The sequence below is a fragment of the Emydura macquarii genome, unplaced genomic scaffold (assembly GCF_026122565.2).
Source record: "Emydura macquarii macquarii isolate MOO-44397 ecotype Brisbane River unplaced genomic scaffold, CSIRO-AGI_Emac_v2 contig_1390, whole genome shotgun sequence".
Classification (NCBI taxonomy): domain Eukaryota; kingdom Metazoa; phylum Chordata; order Testudines; family Chelidae; genus Emydura; species Emydura macquarii.
The window spans coordinates 14512184-14514298 of NW_027131527.1; positions in this window are offsets into that span (position 1 = coordinate 14512184).

Genomic DNA, 2115 nt, shown 5'->3' on the forward strand with positions numbered 1-2115 from the left:
TGCAGGCTGGCTTCTTCCTCTATTGCCAGGAAGTCTAAAGTCCAAGCTTATGGGCATGCCCCACTAAGAGGATTGTTTGCCCTTTGGTTTCCACATTAATTTCTCCACAACAACTTTAGGCCTGTATAATGTCCAACTTCGAACGCTCACCTTCTGGATCAGAGACCAAGCTGGTGCGGAGTCCAGTCAAATGTCTCACACAGAAACCTTGGCCCCACCCAGGTCTTCCTCTGGGATAGTTTAAAATTCCCCGCTTTGCTCCCACCTCAAGTGAGTTCTATACTGTTCAGTTTTCATACAATAGAAAAACATTAATGGCTAGATTGGGCTTGGCCCTTGCGCAGTGCAACTAGGCGGGAGGCTGAGGACAAGGAGCATCTCCACACAGAACTGTGGTCTCTCCTGATGCCCCTTGAGGTGCTGGCCACCACAACTGGGTTGACTGAAAAAAATGAGGCTTTGGCGCTCTCCCTTCCCTTGCCTCCACATGCACCAGGAAACAAAGCTGATTATACATGCAGGGTGGTCCAGCAGGCATGCTGTCTCTGCACATCTGGGATTGTGTCAACTCCTGGAGTGGTGCAGCTCTCCACTACACGCATCATGCCTCAGTGTCTATCAGCTACAATCTTGCCCTACATAAAAAATTGCAAAGGAAAAAAAGTTGTGTAATGACAGAGAGGAATCTGTATTTATTCATGCCATATGTAAGCAAATACAAAAAAATTGTTTCCTCTAAGCTAATAGAAACTTTTAATTAAAAAAATAACTGAAATGTACTAACGTCAAGAAATTGAACTGTGCACCAATATTGAGTGGACTAGTATTAGATAGCAGTACAGTAGGTGACAACCTTAGAATGTTAACCCTAGTCCTTTAGTTAGTCACTTTTCTCACCTTTGACCTTGTGAACTGAAGCACAGTGTCAGAGAGGTCCAAAGACTGGCCAATGGCATTTTCAAGCGATAAAATAGCAAGATAAAAGAAGCTCCTGAAAGCTTCTGCAGGGGCATCTTTTATTTTCTATGGGGGAAAACAGACTGTATTAGGGTGAGCAAAAGTCTATATTCTGCAGTTTTAAAAAATCCTTAAATGTGTTAAGCATGGCAAAAGAAGTAACAGTATTTCTTTTATATTGTTGCATAGATATCTGTGGTGTCTCATTAAATATGTCCCTTATTAGTCACTGCTTACACTCTTCAGGTCTTAAAACACAAGTTTACTTTCACAGTTACACAATCAAACAAGGTTCACAATATCGCAGCTGGGTTCTCTCTTCTCTTCAGTTCGTTCTCATATCTCATTGAGTGACTGGTGACACCCTGCCCCTTATATACCCATGAGGACATGGCTGACAACATTCTAGGAGGTTCAAGGAAAATGTAGTTCTTAAAAAGTCGGGAAGGTTCCATGAGATTCTACAAAGGTCCAGAACATTCTAGGAGATTAGTGAAAAATGAATCCATATACAGAATATGAAACATTTTTTCCCTTTTGTCACTAACAACAAAGCAGATATCTGTCTTGTAGGATCCTAAACTTTGATACACATGAGTATTTTAGCCCCCCTGCCACTGATGGGAGTGTGTGTGTGTGCAAATAAAAATATTGGCCCCCGGGCACCAGAGACCCACCGTACATCACTGCCAGCAAGGTCCGATAAAAGGGACTATAGGAGGTTAGCAGTTCAGTTCCTAGCTGGGGCATGGAGGTGGAGAAGGGTGCCTCTTTCTGGCCACAGGTGTTTGACTGGCTATGTTTACTTAAGCTGGAAGAAGGGGAACCAGGGAATTTTAACTCTAAAAATAAGAGATAAAGGGGCCAGGTGAGAAGAGGCCCAGGGAAGTAGCAACTAGCTGAAGGAAGCAGTATGTGACTGCTGTTTATAGGGTCCCTGAGTTGGAGCCCAGAGTAGTGGGCGGACCTGGGTTCCCTCACTGGTGAAGTAGTCGAAGCCCTGGGAAGGGGACAAAGCTCCTTTAAAAGCCCAAGCAAAGGATTTAAAGGGCCCAGAGATGGGGCTGAAGATCCTGGTAAGGGCAGATAGTTTTGTTGGACTTCCCCTACCCTGGAAAGGGTTTACTCTGATTGTGTGACTTGGCTGGAGGGCTGACC